The sequence below is a fragment of the Neofelis nebulosa genome, chromosome X, assembly GCF_028018385.1.
Source record: "Neofelis nebulosa isolate mNeoNeb1 chromosome X, mNeoNeb1.pri, whole genome shotgun sequence".
Classification (NCBI taxonomy): Eukaryota; Metazoa; Chordata; class Mammalia; order Carnivora; family Felidae; genus Neofelis; species Neofelis nebulosa.
The window spans coordinates 55,366,004-55,384,727 of NC_080800.1; the positions used below are offsets into that span (position 1 = coordinate 55,366,004).

At 42.9% G+C, this 18,724-nt stretch overlaps 1 protein-coding gene across 1 annotated transcript in view; it reads right to left on the reverse strand.

Moving 5' to 3' along the window:
• The window catches only part of EDA2R (ectodysplasin A2 receptor), a 60,655-nt gene extending 42,310 nt beyond the window's left edge, over nt 1–18,345 (reverse strand). Inside the window, 1 exon segment of the mRNA XM_058713093.1 lies at nt 18,201–18,345. The gene's annotated coding sequence lies outside the window, so the exon portion shown is untranslated.
• Between the last annotated feature and the right edge of the window lie 379 nt (nt 18,346–18,724).

Below are 18,724 nucleotides of genomic sequence, written 5' to 3' on the forward strand. Positions count from 1 at the left end.
CACCCAAATTTATCTAGTAAGTGTTGTTTGGATATATCGATTGGGTTTAACCAGAGGGTCTGACAAGTGGCAAAATATCAAGAGGGTCTCCTTATTTCATCTCTTTGTCATGTGGCTGCTCTCCCACTCCTGCCCTGATTCCAAAATAATAATAATAATAATAATAATATAACCTAGAAGAGTAAGAGCAAGTAGGGAGGAGGAGAAACAATGAGGTTGACATTAACAATAATCCTCACAGTAGCTTATTGTGTCCTGAATGATCAATGTTGGCCAAGTTTCTGGTGGATGTGAGGTACTCTGGTTGCTGCCAGTGTACCTGCCTCTGGCCACAGCTTGCGGCTGCTGCTCTTCTCAATTTGCACATGCCTATGGGGTGAAATATGCTCTATCTAGGGTGAGTGGGCAAGACAGGATGACAGGTCTAAATTAAGAACTCAGGACTTTAGGGAGGATATTTACTTTGCCTAATCAGTGCAGGGGGTGGTATTAATGAGGGTGAGGAAGACAGCAGCTGGCCCATACACTATCCATTCCTCTCCTGTGGGCTTCCCAGTCACCCACATACATAAGACTGGTGAAAATCAAAGCGGTTGCTCAGCCTGGCCTTGGGAATATTGCCTTCTTTGAAAATTAAGCTTCTAATCTCACTCTAATAATGAGTTCCCTCATCATTTCCAGATGTTTGGCCTATAATCCAGATGTTGCTTTATTATTTGGTTCTGCTTCTCAGCTCTTTATTTCCTAGCCTGGCCTACAGCTACTCCTAACCCCAGCTTTCTCTTGTTTATAAGTTATCAAGCATCTTATCTTCCTCCTGCCCCACTATCTGTGAACTTGACATTCCCCCTTATGGTGAATGATCCCAGGCCCAGCTCTTCTATCAGAAGCATGTTCCTCCTCAGTGCTAGACTCAAGGTCTCCATTCATACTATAAGGGTTTGCCCAATATCTTTGACTAGCGGTTCTTTGTATAGACTGAACCTTGGGAGCTTCAAAAAATACTGATAGTTCTGTCCCATTCCTGAGATTCTGATGTAATCAGTCACAGGTGTGGTCTTAATATTTGGAATTTTTTTAAGTTCATCAGGTGATTTTTATGTGCAGCCCACTTTGAAAATCATTGCTTTAAGAGTTTTTTTTTTCTCTTGTCTGTTTGCCCGAGTATAAGGTGTAGTCAGAAAGGTTTTTGTTCTCCTACATTCAGAGAGAATTTGGTGACAGAGTTAACTGTGGCCTACCCAGTATTTATTTAAAGTTTATTTATTTATTTATTTATTTATTTATTTTGAGAGGGGCGAGGGGCAGAGAAAGAAATAGAAAGAGATAATCCCAAGCAGGCTTTGCAACATCAGTGTAGAGCCTGATGTGAGGTTTGAACTCATAAACCGTGAGATTATGACCTGAGTCAAACTCAAGAGTCACACTCTTAACCAAATGAGACCCTCCATTTTTTTTTTTTAGAAAAAATGAGTGATAAAGACAAAGAGGTTGAGAGTGGACTGTTAGTTTTAAAACATGTTATATCATGTCATTTCCAATCTCAAAATCCATTGATGGCTCTCCACCTTAATACAATTAAAGTCCTTAGAATGGTCAATGAGGCCTTAGATGATCCGCCTACCTCCCCTTACACCATTACCTCTTTGACCTTATGATCTCTTATTCTTTTAACTCCAGCCATGCTGGCCTCTTTGCTATTATTCAAGCTAACCAGGAATGTTCCCAACTTAATTAAGCGCTTCACGTGCTATTTCCTCAATCATGCATCTTTTCCCCTGGATATGCCCATGGCTCCCTCCCTTATCTTCTTCAGTTCTTTATTATACTATCTTCTTAGTGAGGTTTCTCTGACCATTACTTTAAAACCTTAACTTTGCTCCATATTTCCTATACCTTTTTGCTATTTCATTCTTCCCAATAGCCCTCCTGACCATCTGAAATCTTATATATCTTATTTATTTACTTCTTTATGGCCTGATCTTACTCCAATTAGAATGTAAGCACCATGAAATCAAATTGCTTTTTATGCTCACTCCTTTATCTCATATGTTTAGAACAGTACCTGGCACATAGTAGGCCCTAAATAAATATATATATTTTTTAATTTAGTGAATGGTTAAAGTCTACAGAATAATGGTCACACTCTTCTGACTGAGTGAAAGGTTTCACAATTTATAAAGGGTTTCACATCACTTAGCTCAATGGATCCTTACAATAACCCCAGAAGTAAGCCAGGTATTATCACAAATTATTAAATTAAAAAAATGTTGAAGCTCAAGGAAAAATAAATTCCTCTAATTTATTTATCTAGTAAGAAACACACCCAGAACTCACAGGAAACTTAAGACCCATGAGTCCATCATATTTTCCAAGGCAGTATTGAACTCTAAAATAGGGAACTGAGGTTTTCCAGCCTGTGACTGAAATTTAATTTTTTTATCAATAATATCTTAGGTTGGAAAAAGGCCATTTTCTGAATGTTAATCTGATTCTACTTTAAAGAATAGCTAGACAGGGTTACTTCCCAAGCCTTAAGTGATAAGGGCCAGGACATAGGTGGTAGCAATAAGAATAGAAAGCAAGTAATGGTGGGAGAAACAGACTTTACAAAAAAATCCTATAGAACCTTATAATTCCATGGACGTGAGAGCCAAAAGAAGGACATGAGTCAGAGAAAATTCTGAGGGTATCTGCCTGGACAACAAAGAAAATCTTAAAGCCCTGAAGAGTGTGAAACAGTTCCTTATTAGAAAATAAAAAAACAATATACTTAGTTTTTCAAATTATTTCAAGTACAGGGGGGACAAAAAAAATGTCAGTGATGGTGCTTAGCAGGCAATTAAAATATGTAGAACATAGGTTGGGGTTAGAGATAAGTCAAATTTGGATGTACATCAAAATCATCAAAAGGACTTACAAAATATACCTGTATCTTAGATCAATTAAATAAATACCTCTGGGAGGTTAAGAGCCACTGGCCTAGGTAAATTATGGTGGAGGCCTAGATGAACAAAGAAAAATGTCAAGAACAAAACATTGAGGGACATCCATATTTGAAGGTAGAAGAGGAAGAAAATCCAGTAGCAACCAAGAAGTGGAAGCCAGGGAAGAAACAAGGCAGGGAAGAAAAGAACTGTGTAGCCAAAAATATAGCAATATAATTAATAACATAAATGGGATGAAATGAAGACCAGCAAACTCTGGGCTGATTATGAGGGGAAATATAATTTTATTATATTAAAATTTTATTATATTAAAATATAAATTATATTAAAATATAATTTTAATAATTATTGAAACAGTCTTCCCAAGTGGGAGGAAAGGCACAGAAACTACCCTAGATGATGTTCAAAGGAAAAATGAGATAATGCATGTGTGAGTGCTGTGGAAACTCTGGTTTGTGCTACAAATGTGAGGGTTGCTATGATTGTTGTTACCATCCCACCTAGGGGGTACAGAAAAGGGAATTGGAAACAAAGCACAGGCTAAACAAACACTTAGCCAATACACAAAGCCTCTGCTTTGCTCCACTGTGGTCTCAGACAAAGTGAGTCAGTTATTAATGTACAAACCACAGACATCATGAAATTAAGGTATCCTCAAAAATTAGTTATCCCACCAAGAGGGCTGGGAGTAAATATTTATTGACTTCCCAGGGGGATATGATTTTTAGCTGAGTTGTCATAACTGGGAATTGGATTCGTGGCTTGATTTTTTGCAGGGCTGCACACTGGATAAAACTCAGTCAAGGGTATTAATTTCTGATTTCTATTAAGGTTTTTTGATCTTGCCTCACGTTCTCTCCACCCTGTCCAATTTACCAAGCAATCTGGAATAACTATATCTCTCTGAAGGTGTCAGTAAGAAGAGTGCCTTATCTCCCAAAGCAATTTAAATTCAATCAAGCACACTATCCCTTCCTCATAGGCCAGAGAATGAAATATCCCAAAGAAGCAAAAATACAACCTGATGACCATTTGAAAGTATAGCTCAGAGCCACTTATCTTTCCAATAGAAATGGAAGAACCAGTCTATAAAATGAAGCCTGTCTTTACAGGATGTGAGATATTGACACCAAAATGTTTTTTTTTTTTACATTTTTTTAGGATGCTCAATAAAAAGAAGAAACATATAAGGCTTGCCAAGGTAGTGGAAGAAAAACGAAACATGTAATAAGAAGCCCATGATCTCTTATATAAACACATATTCTGTAAGACAATTTATAAATAATACAATCTTGGAAGGAAGTTTAAAACTCTTCTTATCCCCAATTACCTGTTGCCAAATAAAGAAATATCATCTAAATCTACTTATTTTTGTTTTTAATAACAGGCACCTCATGGAGTGGTTGGGTGGCTCAGTAGGTTAAGTGCATGACTCTTGATTTCAGCTCATGTCATGATCTCAGAATTGGTGAGATTGAGCCCCGAGTCAGGCTCTGTGCTGACAGCACGGAGCCTGCTTGGGATTCTTTCTCTCCCCCCTCTCTCTCTCCCTGCCCCTCCCATGCTTGAACTCTCTCTCCACCACGTCTCTCTCTCTCAAAATAAACAAATAAATTTAAAAAAAAAGAAAGAAACAGGCACCTCAATATTCACATGACAGCATATTCCATTATTATTATTATTTTTTCCTCTTTGGCAGCTGATTAAAACTTCAAATCACCAGATAATTGAAAAACATATTGTCATGGAATCCCAAAAGGATTCTTCAAGACAACCTAACCCCATTGTTTGATAATCTAGATGCAAAGACTGAAACACAGAGAAGAGGTAAAATTTTCCCAAAGTCACATGGTTGGTCAGTGGCAGAGACAGGACTATAATCCAAGTATCCAAATTTAGGTCCCATTGGCTAGTCTATTTTCCATAATTAAAAAAAAAATGGGGGTGGGGAGTGGGCCCAGGTTGAAGACTAATTATTCAGTGAGTATATTAACAAGTTTCTGGCTTCTTTCCCTACCCCACCCTCACAGACTAATCTTGGCTCATTTTATTTCAACAGGAAAAAAATTTTTTTTTAATTTTTTTTTTAACGTTTATTTATTTTTGAGACAGAGAGAGACAGAGCACGAACGGGGGAGGGGCAGAGAGAGAGGGAGACACAGAATTGGAAGCAGGCTCCAGGCTCTGAGCCATCAGCCCAGAGCCCGACGCGGGGCTCGAACTCACGGACTGTGAGATCGTGACCCGAGCTGAAGTCGGACGCCCAACCGACTGAGCCACCCAGGTGCCCCTCAACAGGAAAAATTTTAAAGGGTAGGCTGGGTCAGGAATATGTGGCCCATAGAAAGGAAGTGGTCCTTTTGGCTTACTCACCATGGTGACTAACAATTTCCTGTAAGTAAAAACATCTTAGTCTTTGATTCTATCATAAACATTATATGACAATTCCTTTATTTTTAATAATGTCATGATATCTTTTGGGATACTTAATGGATATCATTACTATAGTCACCCTGGGAGGGGAAGGATGGATTTATTTTCACTCAAAAAGCACCTGAGAATTACCTTCTATGATAGGCCTTCTATTAGGACATGGTGGAAAGAGGACAAACCAGAAGTGAGTAAAGTATCTTCTCTACTTTAAAAAAAAAAATCATAGTCTTATGAGGAACATAGAAAACATATATAGTTAACTCTAACCCAAGACAAACTATAGCCATCTTCATATCTCCCATGAACACAGAATAATACCTTCCATTTTTCAGACAGATGGTGAAGTTGACTCACATTCCCCTTGTTATACACCCAATGGGAAAATTGACAGTTTCTAGTTTCCAGGCAGGAAGGAGAGAAAATTAGCTTTTGGTTCAATATCCAGCTTCAGCTATGAGGAATGGCTCCAAAATGTGCCTCACTCTCTGCAGAAGGCATTCAAGTACAGCATGTCAAGAAGACATCTAAAGGAAGGTTATACAGCCTGGTGTGTATTCCCAGGTACAGGCATTGTTTGCCTTTCCTCTGGCATGAGGGGCTTTTTCTCCCTTAAAAAGCTTCTCTAAATGAGGTCCCTTAAAAAAAGAATAACTATGTAAGGCAATTAGATAACCCATTCTCCTCCAGTCTCTTTAGTTTCAAAGTTGGCCCAGTTGCCCAGCCTATACCTTAAACAAAAACAGCTATGGAAAATGAAAAAAAAAAAAAAAAAAAAAAAAGGAAGAATGAATAAAAAAAAAAAACAATAACCACTAATCTTGGAGTAAGACAAATTTTACTTCCAGTTGTGGCTCAGACCCTTAGTAACTAAACAACCTCTGGCAAGTTTTATTTTCTTTGGGCCTGTCTGGCCACCTGTACAATTAAGAGAAGAAAACCCACACCTTTCCTAGTAGGGGTGAGGAGTCAGTGGGATGATGGATTTAAAGTATATAGCACATAGTGGAAATGTAAGAGTTAATAAATTATAAAGGAACTTGTCACATTCACCCATCCTATTCCTTATGTAGTTTTTCTTACCACTTTTAAGGTACCACCATCATCCCAATTTACATAGTTAAAAATCTCAGAGTCCTATTTGACTTGAAAACATGTCATGTGAGATATGGTAAGGTATGGGCTGTTTGACCTGGGATCAGAAGATGCAGGAGGATATGGTCTCCATCTTTCAGGTCTATAAAAACTGTCATGGAAGAGAATAAACAAACTGCTCTGAGTGGCTCCAGGGAGAATGACTAGGATCTCTGAGTGAAAACCATAGGGAGAATTAGTTAAACTTAACAAAAGGAAGAGCTTTTGAAGAGTCAAGGCTTTCCATGAAGGGGATGGACTTTCTCATAGATCACTAAGTACATTCCCCTCTGGAAGTGTTTAGGCAGAAACCAACAAGGATGTTTTAAGGTGAAGTCACTTGTGGTGGCAGGAGATTATGATTCCTAAAAACCTACTATGTGTCAGATACTGTGCCAGTACTTTACAGGGATTACCTCCTTTAATCATCCCAATAAAACTATGATGTAAGTACTGTTCTTCCTGTTTTTCAGAGTAGAAAACTGAGGCTCAGAGAAGTTCAACATTTTTTACTGGGCTTACAGCAGGTATTTTAAGTGGGTAGGTATAACAACTCTTTGTACTTCAGTCTTTGTATACAAAACAAAACCATGCTCCCCACACATACTTCTAAATGCTCTATAGAAATACAATCCTGACTAGGAATTATGGATAAATAATATGTTTAGGATCACAGACACCAGATAAGTAGACTCCGGACTTAAACACAGCTGTCTAAATCAGAAAGTGGATATACCTTCTACTGCACCATCAGAGAAGTGGATGAAAATGGGATGTATAACCTTTTAAATTTTAAGCCAGTCCTAAGAGATTTTGATTCTTCTCATTCCTCCTTTTTTCAATCTCACATAATTTATCAACTTTTAATTGTGTAGACTTAACTTTACGATGTCTTGCTAAATTTATTGCCTCCTTTCTATTCCCAAAGTTACCACCTCAGCCCCAAGGCCTCATCCCCTCTCTACATCCGATTTATCCACATTTTATGCTTCCCTATTCCAATCCAGCTGACTCATATTTACCAGATTATTCTTCCTATAATGTATATTTGACTTTTTTCTTTAGCTCAGAAATTTACAATGACTTTCCACTGTTTTTCAATTCAAACAAAAAGTGTAGCATCCAAAAGTTTTCCACAGTTTGCCACCAATCTACCATGGCAAACTTAACGTCCACTTTTCCCTGATTGTACCCTAAAATCAAGTGCAGCTTATGCTCTTTTCACATGCCCAGATCTTTCCTGCCTCCAAACAGTTGTTCCTGTTGCGTTTCCTTCTTTGCTTGCCTTCTATCTCCACCTGTTGAAGTCCTATCTGTGCTTCATGGTACATCTTAAATAATAATAATAATAATAATAATAATAATTAACATTTATTGAGTGATTATTTTGGTCTATTGTGATAAGTGTATACAAATATTTTACATGGATTATCTAATTTAATACTCACATAAACTTGATGAAGTAAGCTCTATTATTATCTCCATTTTAGTCTGGAGTAAACCAGAGTTCTGGAAGAGGGAAGTAATTCTAATTGTCCAACGTCACACAAGTTAATAAATAGTGGGGATGGGATTTGAACTCAAGTAGTCTGTTTCTGGAGCCCTAAAAGGTGTGACTATATCAAAAATGTCTTTCTGATTATCCCTGGTTCAACTTGACGTGATTCTTACTTTGACAACCTCAAAGTTGTCAAAACTTTGACTAAGCCTTTTGACATTTTGACTAAACCTTTAAAGCCTATATTGTGTCATATTTATTTGTTCTTAAACCTATGATGAAACTATCAGGTCCCAGTGCATCTTAGGCATCTATCTTGCACAGTATTGACAAAAAGTAGGTGCTCAGTGAGCCTGCTACATTGAATTGAAGGAATATTGAGGTGAAAAAGGGGATAGTGTAAGGGTTAAATTGTAGTGTAGGGCTAACACTTAGCTTGAAAAATAACAGCTTTGTGTTGACACTGAAGGTTGAGATAACAGCCTTGCTTTACTCTTGTAAATTACACCTCATACTCTTGTAAATTAGGCTTCACCAATTAAGGAAACAAAGAAAAGAGCATCAGAGGCAAGGTCGAGGAGATCCACTGGTTGCAACTTAGAGGCAGAAAGTCTAAAATAAACAAACACCTCATTGGGCAACTGTTTCTAACTCATCTGACAACTGTTTCTAACTCATCTGGAAACTGTTTCTTTGTTCTGTTCCCAGGTGATGATAAAACGATGTGCTCGGCTATAAAAACTCTGTACCCCGGCTGTTCAAGGCTGCACTCTTATCAAGAATGTTGGTCCCAATTGGTCGGCCTTGCCTCTCATTGTAATAAACTTTGTTGTGACTGTCACTGGTGCCCGTAGCATTCTGTTTCAGGAGTCATGTGGATGCAACATTTGGTGCATTGGCCGGGAAAGTTAAAGGTCTGAAACAGGGCCCTTTCCTCAGATTGTTCCGCCAGGAAATTTAAAGGTCTGAAACAGGGCCCTTTCCACGGATTGCTCCAACGACCCCTGGGAGGAAGCTCCGAATTGGGAAAGGTAAGGAATTCTTTCGCCATTTGAATGACTCAGGAGGGTCTGCTGGACGCAGCTATAGACCCAGAGTCAGGGATCCTACCGGGATGCCAGTGGACCCCATTCGGTTTGGTTTTTGTCAAGAAGGATCCTATTTTCAGGTGGCTGCCATGGCCTACTGGCCTAGAGATCTCAAACTTGTGTTTTCTTCGTGTCTTGTCTTCTTCCTGTTGACTGTCTGTGCATCCTTGTCAGTTCTGCCTATCTTTGTCATGGGTCAAAATCAGAGCACCCCCACCCCTCTGAGTCTCATACTAACCCATTTCCAGGACTATAGGAGAGCTGCCTCAGTTTTCGGCCTCCACGTTAAGAAGCCAGTCCTTCGAACTCTCTGCGAGGTGGAATGGACCAGCTTTCAGGTGGAATGGCCTCCACAGGGGACCTTTGACCTTATATTGGTATATAAGGTTCATGATATTGTCTTTTCTAGGCACAAAGACCAAATCCCATATATTGGAGCATGGAGAACCCTCATCGAAAATGCTCCAGATTGGTTAAAACTTCCCCTTCCCCATCCCCCTTGCCTCCCTAAAGTACAGGCTTTACCACTCAATGGCAGCCCATCTGGAACTCAAAATAAGAATCTTGATGGGACTAAGTGGCTGCCCCCTCTATCACCTGCACCAGAGGAAGAAGAAGAAACTTACCGCCTGCTGCCCTATAGTTCTCGCTCAAAGAATACAAGTCAAGATGCTTCAGATCAGGAGGCAAGCCCGAGTCGGGACACTACCTTGAGCTCATCTCATACCCAGTCAGGGACTCCCTTCCATCCCCCTCCCACTGCCCTACCCCTTCATCCAGGGCCACCCCTGCAGGGTGAAGTCCAATCCTTTATGACTTATGTACCCTTCTCCACTAGCGACCTTTAAAATTGGAAGCTTCAAAACCCCTCATTCTCAGAGAAACCCCAAACCTTAATTTCTCTTCTTGAAACTATATTTGTGACCCATCAGCCAACCTGGGATGACTGCCAGCAGCTCTTGCAGGTTTTCTTCACCACTGAGGAGCAAGATAAGATCCGTTGCGAGGCCCAGAAATTAGTGATGGGGCCAAACGGGCAACCCACCGAGGATCCTGCTGTGCTCAAGGAAGTTTTTCCTTCCTCGCATCCTGAGAATTGGGACCCAAACACTCCTCATGGTAGGCAATCATTAACCCTATTTCGCCAGACTCTATTGGGAGGTCTCTGAGCGGCCGCCCACCGGCCCACAAACATGTTTAAGGTAACAGAAGGAATTCAGGGAACTGAGGAAAGCCCCTCAGCCTTCTTAGAAAGGCTCATGGAGGCGTACCGCACCTTTACCCCTATTGACCCTGAGGCACCTGAAAATAGAAGGGAATTAAATCTGGCTTTTGTCTCACAGGCAGCCCCAGACATTGGGAAAAAGTTACAAAAATTAGATGGGTTTGAAGGAAAAAATTTATCTGAGTTAGTTGAAATAGCCCAAAAAGTTCTCAACAATAGGGATTCTCAGGAAGAAAGACAGAAAAAAAAATTAAGTAGGGTGGTGGCGGCCGTCCTGGATGCCCGTGAGGGAAGAGGACCCAGAACGACCAAAGAATTCTGGTCCGGACAAAAGAAAAAGGGTTAAAAGAAAAAGGGTTAAAAGGGTTAAAGTGTCACTAGGAAAAAGCCAGTGTGCATATTGCAAACAAGAGGGACACTGGAAAAAGGATTGCCCCAACTTAGCTCAACGCAAAACTCGGTCACCCCAGGTATCTGTGATGGGAGTCGATTCCAACTGATGGGGCCTAGGCTTGGTGGCCCCTTCTGAGCCGTTGGTTACTGTTAATATAGGGGGGCAAACTAAGACCTTCTTGGTGGACACTGGGGCAACCTTTTCAGTTCTAAAACAAGATCCTGGCCCCACCAGGCAAGGGGCAACCCTGATGCAAGGGGCAACTGGGTCCCAGACTTGTAAATGGACCACTGAATGACAAGTAGATTTAGGCCGTAAAACTGTTACACATTCTTCCCTAATCATGCCTGAATGCCCCTACCCTGGATTACTAGGTAGAGACCTACTGCATAAACTAACGACTTCTTTGAAATTCACTGAAGGGGGTATGCATATTAAAGTCAGCCAGGATGGCCCAACAAAAGTAGGTGACTGTGCCACTTGGGGAAGAGGGCCTGCTCACTCCAGTGCCTAATGAAAATGTCCATGCAATTGATCCCGTCCTTAAAAGCCTCCAGGCGGATTTCCCCCAGGTATGGGCCGAAACCAATCCACCTGGGCTGGCAATTCATCAAGCTCCCATAATAGTGGAACTTAAGGCATCTGCGCTTCTGGTAAGACTAAAACAATATCCCATGTCCCGGGAGGCTAGGCGGGGAATCGCTATTCACATCAAGCATTTGTGCGACTCCGGCATTTTGATCCCATGCAAGTCGCCATGGAATACTCCGCCTCTTCCTGTCCAGAAGCCTAACTCATCCGATTTCCAGCCAGTTCAAGACCTAAGAGCAGTAAATGCCAGGGTAATGGACATTCATCCCACTGTACCCAACCCTTATACTCTCCTTAGTTTGCTTCCCCCTTCTCAAGTGTATTATACAGTACTGGACTTAAAAGATGCCTTCTTTGCCATCCCACTGGCCCCACAAAGCCAGCCACTATTTGCATTTGAATGGAATGATCCTGAAGAGGGGAAAGCCGGACAGCTCACCTGGACGCAACTCCCCCAGGGATTTAAAAATTCTCCTACTCTTTTTATTTTTAAAAAAAATTTTTTTCAACATTTTTTATTTATTTTTGGGACAGAGAGAGACAGAGCATGAACGGGGGAGGGGCAGAGAGAGAGAGGGAGACACAGAATCGGAAACAGGCTCCAGGCTCCGAGCCATCAGCCCAGAGCCTGACGCGGGGCTCGAACTCACAGACCGCGAGATCGTGACCTGGCTGAAGTCGGACGCTTAACCGACTGCGCCACCCAGGCGCCCCTCTCCTACTTTTTTTAATGAAGCCCTGCACCAAGGTTTAGAGCCATTTCTGATCTCCAACCCACAGGTAACTCTATTGCAATATGTTGATGATATCTTGTTGGTGGCCCCTTCTCATTTGAAATGCCTGAGTGCCACCAAAGAACTCTTGAGTCTTCTACAAAAACTGGGGTACCGAGTGTCAGCCAGAAAAGCACAGATCTGTCATACTGCAGTGACCTATTTAGGTTACAACCTTAAAAAAGGTAAGCGCTATCTAGGTGAACAAAGAATTCGGGCTATACTCGATATTCTTCAGCCTAGAACTCGCAAACAAGTCCGTGAGTTCCTTGGGGCAGCAGGCTACTGCAGGCTATGGATACTTGGCTTTTTGAACTGGCAGCCCCTTTATATGCCACTCTCAAAGGATCTCCAGAGTCCTTCACATGGGGAGAGACTCAAACTAAAGCCTTCCAAGCCTTACGAGATGCTCTCATGACCCCACCAGCCTTGGCTTTGCCAGATCCCACCAAGCCATTCCATTTGTTTGTGGCTGAAAAATGGGGGGTAGCCAAGGGAGTTCTGACTCAGCGCCTAGGACCTTGGCGCCCTAGTCGCTGACCGGTGGTTTATTTATCCAAACAGCTGGACCCAGTTGCTTCCGGATGGCCCCCATGTATTCGACAAATTGCCATCACCGCGCTTCTAGTTAAAGATGCAGACAAACTAACCTTGGGGCAAGCATTGTCTGTCACGGGGCCCCATGCATTGGAAACTTTACTGTGGGCTCCCCCAGAGCGATGGCTGTCAAATGCTTGGATTACCCAATATCAAGCATTGCTACTCGACCAGCCCCGAATACGTTTTTGTGCCCCCACAACCTTAAACCCAGCCACTTTGCTACCCAAAGGACAGAATCCCCTCTGCACTCTTGCCCAGAAACCTTGGCAACAATCTCGTCCCTCCGCTCTGATCTTACAGACATTCCCTTACATGACCCTGATATCAGCATGTTTTAAGACGCCAGTAGTTTTGTGTTTCCTTTTTTTTTTTAATGTTTATTTTTGACAGAGACAGAATGCGAGTGGGTTAGGGGCAGAGAGAGAGGGAGACACAGAAGCAGAAGCAGGCTCCAGGCTCTGAGCTGTCAGCACAAAGCCTGATGTGGGGCTCGAACTCACGAGCTGTGAGATCATGACCTGATCCGAAGTCAGACGCTCAACCGACTGAGCCACCCAGGCGCCCCAATAGTTTTGTGTTTCAAGGTCAAAGGCATGCCAGCGCTGCAGTGATGACAGACCATGAAATTTTATGGCAACAGACCCTTCCCCCAGGAACTTCAGCCCAACACGCAGAGCTCATCACACTAACAAAAGCCCTAAAGTTCGGAAGAAACAAGTCAGTTAACATTTATACGGACAGCCGCTATGCTTTTGCAACCGCGCCTGTACACGGATCCATTTATCAAGAGCGCGGTCTCCTCACAGCAGAAGGCAAGGCTATCAATGATAAAGCTGAGATTCTAGATCTTCTAGCAACCATCTGGGAACCTGCAAGGCTGGCAATCATTCACTGCCCAGGACATCAAAAAGGCAACTCCCTAGAGGCAATTGGAAACTGCCTGGCTGATGCAGCAGCCTGAGAAGCTACCCTAACTAAAAGTGAAAGTGCCTTGGAGCTACCAATCTTGACAGAGCCTTTGCTTCCACCAGAGCCCAATTATAACCCTAAAGATTTGGAGTGGATTTCCAGAAAAGGGGGAAGTAAGATGACGGGACAAAAGTGGTTTCAGGATCCTGAAGGTAAGATACTCTTACCCGCGGCACTCGGGTGGCACATGGTGGGTCAGCTCCACCAAGGGACTCATCTGGGGAAAACGAAGATGGCGGAATTAGTGTGGAGAAAGTTCAAGGTCAAGGGCTGGGAAAAGAGATTGAAGAGATGATTGAAAGGTGTGTAAGTTGTGCCCAAGTAAATCAGGGTGCAAATAAGAAGGTTTCAGAAGCTAAAAGAGATAGAGGAATCGAGCCAGGCCGCTTTTGGGAAGTAGATTTTACTGAGATTAAACCAGGGAAATACACATATAAATACTTGCTTGTTTTTGTAGACACCTTCTCCAGGTGGGTCGAGGCTGTAAATCAGAAATGGCTCAGGCGACAGTTAAGAAATTATTAAATGAAATAATTCCTAGATTCGGGCTGCCTCTGAGCATAGGATCAGACAATGGCCCGGCCTTCATGGTGCAGGTGTCCCAGGGTCTAGCCCAGGCATTGGGAATAGATTGGAAATTACATTGTACCCGTAGACCCCAGAGCTCGGGTCAAGTAGAAAGGATGAATCAGACCCTAAAAGAGACCTTAACCAAATTGTCCCTTGAGACGGGCAAAAATTGGGTTGATGTCCTGCCTTTTGCCCTTTTGAGAGCATGTTGTACTCCATTTATCAAAGGATTTTCCCCTTATGAAATTTTATTTGGCAGACCTCCATCTATCCTGCCGAGGCTAGGAGACGACGTAATGGAACAGTTGGAACAGGACCATTTGCTGGCTTCACTCATGGCCCTGCAACATGTACAAAAGGAAATAACCAGGCCCTTGAGAGAAACCTTCGCTCATCCTCCTGTTCTTCCCCACCCCTTTCAACCAGGAGACTTAGTCTGGGTCAAAAGGCACGAGCCTAAAACCCTGGAGCCATGCTGGAAAGGACCACACACTGTGATTCTGACTATGCCCACGGCCGTGAAGGTAGATGGTGTCCGAACCTGGATTCATCACTCTCAGGTTAAGAAAAACTGCATGAAGGCGGGAACACCCCACACTGATACAGAACCAGATAACGAACAGCAATGGAAGGTTCAAAGGCACCCAGAGGATCCTTTAAAGCTAAGACTGATGTGGGCATAATAATAATTTTCTGGGTTTGTATGGTGATAAGTGTGGGGGACTGTGCGGAATTGCATCCCCTATCTTTTTGGCCATACCAATGGGAACTCAGGGACACTGTCATGGGAAAGGTGATAGCATTTAATATCTTTTCCACTGTGCCTTGTTTTTTGTTTGATTTATGCGACTTGGTGGGGGACTTATGGGGGGACTTTAATTACTAATTATAAACAGCCAACGGGCTTCGCTCCTCTGGTCCCCAAAAACCCCTATATGGTTACCTATGGATGTGGACACAGGGATCAAGAACAAAAATTGGCTAACATACCAAGGTTATACAGTTGCCCAGCAAATGGAAAGGTCGAATGTGAAGGAGAAGGCCAATACCATTGTGCAAAATGGGGTTGTGAAACGCTGGCTCTCTGGCTGGCAGGACAGGGTCATGACCCCTTAATCACCCTCCTTAGAACTCCAGATCCCAAATGTAAGACTCAAGGAAAATGTAACCTAACAAAAATATGTTTAAAAAAGGTTTTTAGTTCCAGTACCTTTTCCTCTTCCTGGGACACTGGACACACTTGGGGTCTCAGGATGTATGCTCCAGGAGTTGACAAGGGCATTTTCTTTACTATACAAAGGGTTAAAAGAAAAACTCCACCCAATCCGGTAGGCCAAACAAGGACATGATTTTACACCCCCACTTTTTCCGACTGTCCCTTCCCAACCTACCCTGCGATCAGGTGCCCCCACAAAGTCAGAGTTACCAACTACAGGTCATATCCAGTACCCGTTCTCCCCTGAGACACATTGGCTAGATGTAGTAGATTCTATGTATGCTTGGCTAAATTCATCTCACACCGAGATTGTACAAGATTGTTGGCTGTGTTTAAACCCTAAACCCCCATATTACGTGGGAGTGGCTACAAATGCTGGCATTGGACAAGACATAGAAAAGCATGTCGTGAAATTGCTAAATCCAAGCATGACATTGTGCCCTTGGGGTTCACGACCAATCTTAACCCTAAGAGACCTCCAAGGGCAGGGTTGGTGTATAGTGTCCCAAGAATATAATTGGCAGAACCCCCCTTACAAAAACTCTTGTGCAGAAGTGTATATTCCAAGTAGTTCAGATACTAATAGCACCCAAAATATAGCATACCGAGCCCTTACTGGAGCCTGGTTTGCTTGCTCATCAGGAATTACCCCCTGCATTACAGCCGCATACTTTTGGGTCGGCATCCAAGAGATTTGTATCCTAGTTCATATTCTCCCACAAATATACCTATATAGCGGAGAAGCAGGGAGAGAACATTTATGTCTATTTGAAGGACATTCCAGGGTAAAAAAGGCAGCACCAGTCCTCATTCCACTCCTAGTGGGACTGGGAATTGTGGGATCCAAAGCTATTGGAACTGCTGGACTCATTGTGGGGGACCAAAATTTCAAAACTGTAAGCAAGCAAGTAAATCAAGACCTAGGCTACTTGGAAACTTCAATTTCTCGGCTGGAACACCAAGTAGACTCTTTAGCCGAGGTTGTATTACAAAACAGAAGAGGGCTTGATTTACTCTTCATGAAGGAAGGGGGCCTCTGCGTGGCCCTCAGAGAAACGTGCTGTTTTTATGCGAACAATTCCGGAGTAATCCGAGACACTCTCAGTTTGGTCAGGGATAATCTTAGGACCAGGGAACATGCCAGGGAGGCCAGCAATAATTGGTATCAGAGTTTATTCTCTTGGCCCCCCTGGCTCACATCACTGCTCACCGCCGTAGCTGGGCCACTGCTATTGTTACTTCTCAGGTTAATTATTGGCCCGTGCATTATCAATTGGTTAGTACAATATGTCAAGAGGCGAGTTAGTGAAATAAAAATTATGATGATTATGTCCAATTATGTCCCCTTAGTTCCTAATGATGAATCAAGGGATTGATTCACTGAAAAGAAAAGGGGGAAATGTAAGGGTTAAATTGTAGTGTAGGGCTAACACTTAGCTTGAAAAATAACAGCTTTTTGTTGACACTGAAGGTTAAGAGATAACAGCCTTGCTTTACTCTTGTAAATTATGCCTCATACTCTTGTAAATTAGGCTTCACAAATTAAGGAAACAAAAGCTCAAAGAAAAGAACATCAGAGGCAGGGTCAAGGAGATCCACTGGTTGCAACTTAGAGGCAGAGAGTCTAAAATAAACATCTCATGAGGCAACTGTTTCTAACTGGAAACTGTGTCTTTGTTCTGTTCCCAGGTGATGATAAAACGATGTGCTCGGCTATAAAAACTCTGTACCCCGGCTGTTTGAGGCCGCACTCTTATCAGGAGTGTTGGTCCCAATTGGTCGGCCTTGCCTCTCATTGTAATAAACTTTGTTGTGACTGTCACTGGTGCCCGTAGCATTCCGTTTTGGGAGTCGTGTGGATGCAACAATAGGAGAGGAAGACACACCACATACTCTCTTGCCTAGCCACATTACATGACATGACACTGGCCAACACTGCCAACACCCGTCCAAACCAGACTTTGCAGTCTCTGCTTTCTGAGGTTTCTGGTGGGTATCTTCTTGCCCCCTAGTTCTCAGAGCTGCTTTAGCCCTGGCCAGTGTTTGGGTTAAGGCAGAATCAAAATATCACTGCCTTGGGCTCAGTTTCTAGAAGTAAGGGATCAAGTAAAACCCAGTAGGGTGGATGAAGGGGCAGACTGAAAGCCCCCAAATAGAGCCTGAGTGTTCTTTACACAAGCCCTGACTTGCAAAGGGGCCATGAGGGTGAGCTGGCAGCTGGACTTCCCTCCAGATGCTTAACATGCCTGATCCAACCCCTCCCTTTCGTCTCCTAAGCTCCCAGCCTCCTTCTTTTACTAAGCTCTAAATCCCAGGTGCTCAGGGTGTTTGGACATGTCCAGGCATGTCTTCAGAAGCCTTATGGGTCCAGTAAAACCCTACACAGGGGGGAACTGTCCCTCCAAAGCCATTGGGGTATTAACCCAGGTCCCTGGCACCTTAGATAGTATTCTCTGAATACAGATGGATGGACAAACAGACCACCAGAATGTCTTCTCAGACATTTTGATTCTGTAGCCTTTTAGTAAGGTCACCCTATCCTCATTCTGAACTTCCACCCTTATGTCCCACAGGTCTGAGCTGCCTTGCCATGCCAAGGAGTGTTCCCTGACTTACCCTGTAAATTTATGGATGGATGGATCTTGAACCAGCAACAGAATTCCTGGACAAACATACCTCAGCGCAGGCCAGACATGTCACTAACCCCCCAAACCCCCCGCCGCCACACACATACACACACACACACAGCCCCTAGCTTACATACCACGTTCACAGTAGATGAAATCCGTTGCAAGCACTCAGGCTAATTTCACATCCACGTGTAGCAAGAACAGCCTAAATCTATTCTCCTTTTCTTTTAGGTTATGCCTACTTCGCAGTCCCCCAGAAGCTCCCAAAGCTGCAACCAGATTACTTGAGTATCTAGGTGTGGCTATGCAAAGAAGTCCCATCCCTGAAAGGGGCACTGCTGCTGGAAGGCAGAGAAGAAGAGGTAAACAGAGACCAAGCCACTCCTATGGAAAGAATCCAAAAGCTCCAGGAACTGTGGACAGGCAGGGAGTTAGGTTTTGCCTGGTCTGTGGGAACAGAGGGAGGGTCAAGTGGTTACAGGCATGTGCAGACTTCTTTTCTTGTAATTATTGCACAGTAGCATGCAGCTCAGCTCCTTGAAGTTCTGTACATGAATGTTAGCAGGCCTAGAATTTAATACGGGAAATTAGTGACAGAAAATTAATGATTTTCAGACACAGGGAAAAGCCACTTCCCAGCTCTGGCTCTCCCTTTTCT